General features: G+C 45.9%; 1 long non-coding RNA gene across 2 annotated transcripts in view; it reads right to left on the reverse strand.

Annotated features, from left to right (window-relative positions):
- The window catches only part of LOC142587208 (uncharacterized), a 58534-nt gene extending 49860 nt beyond the window's left edge, over positions 1 to 8674 (reverse strand). The window contains exon 1 of one of the 2 annotated variants that reach the window (XR_012829397.1): positions 8598 to 8674. This is a non-coding gene — a long non-coding RNA (uncharacterized LOC142587208). The remainder of the gene's footprint in view (positions 1 to 8597) is intronic. The other variant, XR_012829398.1, reaches the window with a different exon arrangement.
- Between the last annotated feature and the right edge of the window lie 223 nt (positions 8675 to 8897).

Raw genomic sequence — 8897 nt, forward strand, 5'->3', positions numbered from 1 at the left:
CCTCGCTTGGGCGGCGCCTAGAAACCGGATAGCTTGATCCCGCATTAAAGGAAAATAAAGACGGCCCCTAGTCGTGACACGCGATGCCACGGCTCACGGTTCTATTCCGGCGTCCATTCAGGTCAGCTGTCTTTCTCCTTCGCTCCTGAGGCATACGCCTAAAGCACCTATCCCAGGATTGTGCAGAGTCAACGCTCGGTTTTCATCTTATTAACCCTTTCCACTCGACTGAGCGTCATTTCGAACGCCTTCAGAGCTCATAACAATGTCCTGCGGCTCACTGCCATCAAACAAATGCAGTACCCTTAACTTTAGGGATTCCTCCAATCCTCTATATTTGGTTGCTTCGCTTTTCATTACAACATAAAAAGATGACACCAGCTACCTTACGTTGCAAACATTTGTTTATTTACTTTCACGAGTATTGTAGATACGTTGTCAAGACATAAGAGCACTTCAGAGCACTATCGTCAGCTTTATTGCCTTTTCGTAATCTTTATCGGTCAAGTGAGGACAACGCGTTATACACTTCTCACCCAGTTTTTATCTGCATCCTTTGCCACATGTATCATGCTCAGAACTTTTTTCAACTTCACTGCGCTGTGCTGTTCTAATTAAGTCACACGGAAAGCAGTGGTACCAGACAAATGGCCCTTTTGTTACACTTAATTGTGCCGCACAGGAGCTGTATGCCATAGTAAAATTACATTAAACACATTACTACGTAGGCCGCAGCAGTCTTTGTACTTTACCAAATAATAATGATGATAAAAATCAAGCACAGGCATGAGAAAAACTTAATCGAACACACACAAATGATCAATTCTACTATGCTGGCAAGCACCTTCCCACAGAAGTATCCAGGAGCAGTGGCATCACCACCAAATTAATGGCAACAGATGCCACCTTCTGCTTCACACTCTTGCCGAAGCCCTGAGCAACCCAGGGGCTACTCATGCATCCTTGCATCCAGTGGCCGTGAGAGAGAGAGTACAATGAACACAGCGGAAATACAATAAATAATTATTTATATATTATGGTATAAATGCTTACAGGAACAGCACTAATATATGAATTTTCAAAACTGATAGCAGGAACGGAGTATCCTGTACTGAATATGGTTACAGTATGAGCAATGTTAAAGTCAATTACGTATAATCACCTGGAGGAAACGGCAATGTTTAACATTCCATGCTCGCTGACATGTCTCGCGAACTCCTGCCGCTCATCCGTCGATCGGCTATGAACAAGGCCAGATGGGAGGTCCAGTGCTAGTTCAAGTTGCCGACATTAGTACCTCGATGCCAAGCGACGTCCTCGGGTAACATCAACTGTGGAGGTAGGGCCCAGACCAGCACGCCAAATGATCTGGCGATGTAGCTGGACACACTGCTGACACATGTGATGTTCTTATATTTGGAAGCCCGTATACTTACGCCTCTTATGCAGCCATGTGCTTTTTCAAGTGGGAATCTTCCTCTGTTTGGTACCATAATCCTTTGCTGGCCTTTTCTTTCTCATGACACCTAGGTTGGTGAACAACCTCTCGAACCTGTTGCAGGAGGATCTTTACCAGGGCTAAGTAGTCACAGGGGACCTGCATCACGAGGATAACACCAAATAAATGGGGTGGAGCGCCCAGCTTAGTTTACTGCTATCCTAGCAAAGTACACAATCAGTGCATAATACCAGTACTAAGCTTCAGGGCTGAGAGTTGGCGGATAACAACGAAACTAGAAAGTAAACATAACCATGCAATACATGGTGGACAAGACTATGGTAGGTTGCACATTAAGATAAAAGAGCTGTACTGTACTTGTTAGACAGCAAATGAGTCTAGCCGACATACTAGTTGAGAGTAACAGAAGTGGCGTTGGACAGTTCATGCGATCGGAAGACGAGACATTCGGCACTATTATGTTAGCAGGATGCCTGAGAAGGGTGGCGGGTACATATGGTCGACGGCAGCAAAGGCCATATTAGCATGGTACTATTAAGAAATCTGCAGGCATAGCATGGTGATCGTTGAAACAAGGCAGGTTAGCTGGAGATCGCTGTTACCTTATAGGTTATCGTATAAGAGAAGCCACTCTTTCTATAAAAATAATGACTAATGTGGGTTTTCAAGCTGTGCAAAATTTATCACAACTCTGTTGTTTTCAATTTATTCCCTACTCACCACACTTCCATTATCTCCCGATTTTTAAATGACAATTTCTTTGTCGCTTCCCCGGGTCATAGCATTTGTTGTCGTTTTCTTGCCATATATATTTTTGAGAATTTGGCCCACTAGTTATGAACACGAATAGACAACTTACTACTGGCATGTCTGGTCTTGTAGAAAGATTGTGCACAAGGTGTGCGAAACAGAGGACGTGCTCATTCTTGGCTAATCCCCCAGAATAGATGCGCCACTGTGATGCAATTGGGATGAAGCCTTAAATGCATTTGGATATGTTCTGCATTTCTCTGTGCATACAGCTCTCACTAGCGGACTTTCTAGGCATGTTCACTCATGTGGCCTATCTACAGACCAGCTCAAGATTGTCCGCCATGAGTTTGAGTACATGGTGGGACTAGGAAACCTGCATTCATTCTCCAGCCCATGAACATATCCATTGCACATGGAACCCTAGAAGGCTCTAGGTCACTGGTGCTTATACGAGAACTACCAGCGTTTGACGCCACCGTTTCCGGCCACACGTTGCAGGCTTTGCAGGGACATTGAATGGAGCTGCTACCTTTTCTAAGCAACACTTCCCCCTTAAAAAGCATCCCACATCGCCCTGATCTGTGACCTAGAGCTAACAGCAACAGGCGATGATGCTCTGCTCGTGTGATTTGCTACTGCTGCAACCTCAACAACTCGGACGCACTTCGCATCTCTTAGATTTCAACATTGCTTTAAATCTACGCGTTTGAGGGGCAACTGAATATATATCTCTAACACAATTTCTTGCTTTTTGTTTTTATGAGGCTGGACCCACTTCATGCATTTTCTTAAAATTGAAATTCTGTTTGCAGACAATATAAACTTATGTTCATTTTAGCAATTTCTTCCTTGCCCTAATTCAATAGTAAACAACTTTAGAAGCTGGAAATTTAGCCAAGAAGCTTTTGCTGTTTTTAGCTGCTTCCGATAGTTTATTGTAATAGCTTAATTATAGCAAAGCTAATTATGGCTAGGGTTTCGTGCATTTCTCAGGTCCTTCAACAACTCTGTGTGAGCAGAAAAAGTGTCATCATAAGCAATGGCTGGAGCGACTGCTAGCGTGTTCATCGTCGCCTTTTACAGCAAAGCTGTATAACTCTACCATCCAAGGAAATTTTCGTGTCGTATGAAAAAAACTCCTCCTACGTGGACCGATCCCGGAGACGTTGCAATGCCGACCCGACCCGCGGTGGAGGTGCGGCAGGCGTTAAGCACTCCCCATACCTGGCCCGATTCCGAAGATAGTGCAATGCCGATAGTGCAGAGCCGCGGCGGAGGTGAAGCAGTCGTTAAGCACTCCCCAGACGTGGGCCGATCCCGAAGATAGAGCAGTGCCGGGCCGACCCACGGTGCAGGTGAAGCAGGCGCTAAGCACTCCTCATAAGAAGCCGTTCCCCAATACAGTGCAATACCGGGCCCACCCGCGCGTTTCGGCGGTGCGGTTCGCCATTAAGGGGCCCACATACACAGCTTCCCTGGTCATCCTTCTTCACAGAGTGGAAGGGCACTGAGTTTTTCCCCTAGATGGCTCCGTTGCCACTCATCATGCCAGCGTTCCCATGCTGCTCCTCCCTCCTCTGCAAACGCGCTGACGGAACCGGCGCACTGCCAGTCGGTGCGGAGATTTCGGACTCAAATTCCTTGCCTCTAGATATATTGCGAAATGAAAACGCGAACATATGTAACAAATGGGAAACACTAATGAACGCGGATGTATCAAAATAAATGTGTGCATACCTTCCGTCACGATGACCACCGATAAAGATAATAAATTCGTTCCTACTTTTGTTCAAAATTCTGTGTCACCGCTTTGTTGTGGGCTACGCAGCTTCGCTGGTCATTCACCTTCACAGAGAAGAATGCCTCATGCTTTTTTTCTAGTCGGGCATTATGTGGTGCAGCGCAAAGCAGTTTATTTGGGGGCGCGACATGCTCAGTGCTTAAAATATGAATTATTTAAAGAATTCTTGGAGTAATATTAGAACAGGCAGCACTAACTGAGGGAGCACTGCTCTCGTCGCAAAATATGACAACGAGCCATGCGGATGCTGTGACGACAGCGTAATGTTTAGGCTGTAATGAGTATAGAAAAATAAACGAGTTGGGACATTCGAAGCTCTATGGCTTCAGCTTCTTTTTATGCTGCTGACATATGTTTATATTAGAGGACGCAAGCAGCATGCCTAAACGAGAACCCTTCTCGGGTTTTGCTAGGACCCTTGTGGCTTGCATAACCAAGCTGAAAGGAAGTCGCTTGCCTCCGCCTATTTAATACTATTATTCTCATTGTAAAGCAACCACCATCGCAGTAAGTCTGATCAACCTGCACCAATGCTAAACTATTTATAATCTTAAAGCACTTAAGGTGTGCCGTTGGAATGTGCAAAGCACTTTACCACACTTTTGGCATAGAGTTGCGCTAATCAACTCTTGAGGTGTTTACGTTATTTTTCTATGGTGTGAGATTAGCTTGACAGTCCTAATAAAATTGTTAAAGGGAAAGTCTGGGCTAGCATATTTGCCGCGCCATGCTATAACTGTTAGGTCTGACATTAAAAACGTTTGGCGACTTTAGTAAGCTTAACCTCAATACAGGCGTGCATTGCACTGTGACCGTTTAGCATGTGAAAATAAAAATGCTAGCAAATGCAGATTTCGGGAGCACCTGAGATTACAATAAAACGGGATCTTCAATAAAACAAGATGTTCAGGGCAGCGAAGGCATCAAAGCTAGAACCGGGGTAATCTAACTACCCGTGCCCGCAATCCACTGTTTGCGCGATTGCCCTGGCAATCACACACCCATCAACTAGAATAGTCATCACCGATTCTAAAACTGCAATCAAAGCCTATGACAAAGGTAAGGTTTCCAAAGAGGCCGGCAAAATTCTGCAAGCAGGCAAGGAGAACGTACCTAACGACCTAATTAGGATAATATGGGCACCCGCTCATAGTGGACTCACAGGGAACGAGATCGCCAATGAGGTCGCCCGAGGACTCACACACCGGGCCCCAGCGCAGGCAGATTACTTCCTGTCCAAAAAGCGAGAGTTAACCACATACAGAGAAATTCTAGAACACTACAGAATGGGGAGGAGAACTCTGCCTCCCCCCCATAGATCTCTCACAAAGCAGGAAGAGGTAATATGGCGAAAACTGCAGACAGGTACCTTCCCAAACCCGTATATTCTGCACAAATGGCATCCTGAGGTGCACTCTCCAAAATGTAAAAACTGTGAAGGCACAGCAACGCTAAATCACATGCTTTGGGCTTGCCCAGCACTAAACGGCCTACATGGAAACAGAGAGTCATGGGAATCCTCCCTCCATAGCCAGGAAGAGCAAGCCCAAAAACAGGCCATCCGTCAAGCCCAGGCCGCCGCCGGAAGCCAACTGATTCCGGCCGACGTCTAGGGGGGAGGTGGACGGTGATAGGGAGAGCTGCGTCTCACCCGATCACCCATACTCTCTGACGGGTGTAAATAAAGTGCTATCTCTCTCTCTCTCTCTCTTCATCGCACTACATAAATGTGTTGCAGTGAAGCCAGTGTAGACGTATATTGCCTCATACATTAATCCCAACTTTGTTCAGAACTCTGTGTCCCATTGCTAAAACTAACAGAGCGAAAAACAGGCAGAGATGCAGCTGAGCACCCCACGGCGCGTTATTAAGCTCCATTTCTCTGTGTTTATCACGCTCTTATATTACCATGAAATCCCAGGGATCTCTGCATTTTAGTTCGTAGAATTCTGGCAGACCATTTGATGTTATTAGAGCTCCGTTAAAGGGACACTAAAGTGAAGAATGATTTCTTCTGCATCAGTAAAATACCGTTCTACAACACCAAAAACACCACTCTTACAACGATAAGACGTTTGGTAAGCCAGAAAAAGCGCAAGAACGAAATATGGGTGGTGACGCCTACTTAAGTTCCCGCATCTGGGGGCTGTGACGTCTTGGAATATGATGGCATCTTCTAGGGCCTACTAATTATATATAGCGGTACAGATTGACTACACTGTGTTCTAAAGGAGCCAAATATTAAACATGCCAAGTTTCGGGAACCTTTATTCAGCCAACGCGGCCCAAATGCGAAAACATACTCTGGGATCCCTGACGTCACGCTGACGTACCGGCCCTGGGGTTTCGGCGCGAAATTCAAATACTGGTACTTGGACCTTCATTTTCTCATCTAATAATCAAACTATTCTCTTTAAATGACTGCCTGCAGGGTTCTCAAACAATGCTTCATTAGTCTAAACTGATTTATTGTTTCGCTTTAGTGTCCCTTTAAGTTCACAGCATTGCGAAATCATTGTCTTAATGCTCGCGGTAAAAGTAAATGACATGATGGCACGTACGAGTGCACTGAACGCGATTGAAAACACGAGCTGCCTCATTTCAAGGTCGAATGAACGGTTGTGAGGAAACACCCCCTCGAGCGTTATCTGACTTACGGGACCTAAGTCGTGGCCAGAAACCCGTACAATGGCTCCTTCAACGTCCGCGAAGTAAAGCTGCATGTGCGATGTGATGACGCTGCCGAAAAGGGTGGACACCGCTACTGCTCGGCTTTCCGCCAAGAAACACTGAACCCACTGCTTAGACATCACACCAGTCACACAAACAGCGTTGAACATGGTTGAACGACGAACGGTTGGTGTGGGCCAGGGATCTAACGTGCCACGGCGACACTTGGCACCGCCATCGCGCCTTTTCGAAAGTCCCTAAACAATTCGGTTCTAGGCACCTGGGTGCTGGTAAAGCCTTGTGAATGAGTTCACCACTTATGAACAAGTGCTCTCTCGTGTACAAAATATCCGGAATTCCGGTGATGAAGATTGCACAGGAGCTGTGCTGCGCTCCGGACATTATTCACAACGCGACTGCTATGCGGCACCTACTAACCTCGCCCGTCAGCGTTCGGTTCGCGCGTCAACGGCTACTATTTTAACTCACGCATTCCATGTGGCCGGGCGAATTTCGTAGCTTATTCGCAGCGTACGCCACTTCATGAATTCCGGTCACTTTTTCTGCAAGCATGAACGGTGGCTGAGGGCAAGTCCCAACCACATTGTTTGCAAGACGGTGATTGTAAGCGGCGAAAATTACTCACGAAGCGCTGTCGACGGCCTAAACAAACAGTTCGCTTCTTAGCTTGCAATTGCACAATGCCGATGAAACTCCTGCTGCATTGGTGTTGTGTATCTTTGTGTCACCTTGAAATACACGAAATACAAATACTGTCTATTTTATGGCACCTTTAAGGCGTGCCTGAGTTGGAACAAACCTGATACATTATTTTTGGCGCTTTCCCACCACGAATGATCGTGCGGTCAAGCGACACGCATTTTAAAACATAAAACTCGCAATTTTGAATCGTGATTTAAAGCGAAAGTATTCGATAACCATATTTTGTTTGCAGCCCTAAAGGTTTCGCTGAAGAATGAAGAGAGCAGTTTTGCAATAGATCAATGAATTCTTCACTCCTGCTCCCAAGAAATTCCTGCAGATGGCAGTTACGGATACCAAACAAGCCACCTAATCAGCAATGTTCCATACGCTGCCTTTAAACGAGAAAAACACGAACATCTGTATCTTCCATGTCGGCATCATGTAGCATTCGCTACCCCTTCAAGGTGAATGTTCGCACCCTGCTTCTGCAAGTAACCAAAATACCAAATATCAAATGGAATGACTGGACGTGATATCCTCGAGCAGCTGCTCTAGGACGTCTGTCACTTTTCTGATGCGAGCTCAACGCAACATCGGAAAGCTTGCTGGCATACAAGTCGATGGCTAAGCTGCATTTACTGGAAACGCACTGGTGCCCTCCGGATAACTAGTTTTACATACTATGTCCAAAAAAAAAACATTACCAACATGGCAAACGATACGCAAGTCAGTCGCACTTGAACAAGTCTAAGTGGCCTACCCTTTTCGACACTCGTTGGCGCCTGTACTGGAAGTACTGCGCTTTGCTCATAACACGTACAATATGAGGCTACTATAAACATGATCCCCTTCAACGGGTTGAACAATCCGACAGTGTCATCCAGTTTCGAGACTCAGGCACGTCGAACATTGGCTAAAGTTCTTGACTCCGTCGCTAAGTGGCGAGAACTGCAAAGGCTGCACCAGCGAGGACGCTTCACGTCGCTGTTGGCGATGACGAGCTATAATGGCAATAATTTGCTTCTCGGACCTTCTGGCGCACACGCTCCCATTGTGTCGCCTCTACTAGAAAAGGTGCGTCAATGTGAACACAGCAATGAACACGTTGGCAGACACCGTGGCTATTCTACCTGCTCAGCGAAAATAAAAATCAACGAAGTACATCCTGGTGAATGAACGAAAAACCAGTGTGCCTGTATGGATGCATACTTGCCAAAAGAACCTGTGCAGCTTCTGGTAAACTCGTAGCTGGCACGTTCGTATGTCTGTAGAGCCGCTTAAATATCTGCGAGACATGGTAATTCTTGAAAATGTCTAAATGAAAGATGAAATAAAAGTAAAACAAATATTTAAGCGGTAAGAAAATATTGATGCATGAAAGAGCTCGAACCATATTGTCCTGTCAGTGCTTAGTTCAATGAGCCTAAACAAGATGAAGAAACTCCGCTATGCATACAACACACGGCTTCCCGTAACGCTTCTGGTTAACTCGTAGTCTGCAAGTGCGCA

This window comes from Dermacentor variabilis, chromosome 7 (assembly GCF_050947875.1).
Source record: "Dermacentor variabilis isolate Ectoservices chromosome 7, ASM5094787v1, whole genome shotgun sequence".
In the NCBI taxonomy this organism is placed as follows: domain Eukaryota; kingdom Metazoa; phylum Arthropoda; class Arachnida; order Ixodida; family Ixodidae; genus Dermacentor; species Dermacentor variabilis.